Genomic DNA, 422 nt, shown 5'->3' on the forward strand with positions numbered 1-422 from the left:
TGATTACCACCTGTTCCTGTTTTTGGCGAATGATTTTGCTGGTGAACAATTCGCCTCAAGAGAAGCTTGTGAAAATCGACTGTCCCAGTTTTTTGCCAATAGGGACAAGGGTTTCTATGAGAGAGGCATAATGGAATTACCTTCAAAATGGCAACAAGTTATTGAACAAAACGGTGCATATTTGACCTAAATCGGATCATTCTAACTATGCTAAATAAAGCCTTCAATTTCATGCAAAAATAATGGATTTCTTTTTACTACACCTTATACGTTTAGAAAACGTATGTGAATTCAATATGTGCTACTAGAGATGTGTCCTAACTATAGATATAAAAAACAACAAATTGACATTGACATAAAACATAACTAATTAAAAAAAAGTTTTTTATTCAAAATATCTAAATATTACAATATTGATATTT

This window comes from Odontomachus brunneus, unplaced genomic scaffold (assembly GCF_010583005.1).
Source record: "Odontomachus brunneus isolate Ranch 3 - 2012 unplaced genomic scaffold, Obru_v1 Obru_scaffold_251, whole genome shotgun sequence".
In the NCBI taxonomy this organism is placed as follows: domain Eukaryota; kingdom Metazoa; phylum Arthropoda; class Insecta; order Hymenoptera; family Formicidae; genus Odontomachus; species Odontomachus brunneus.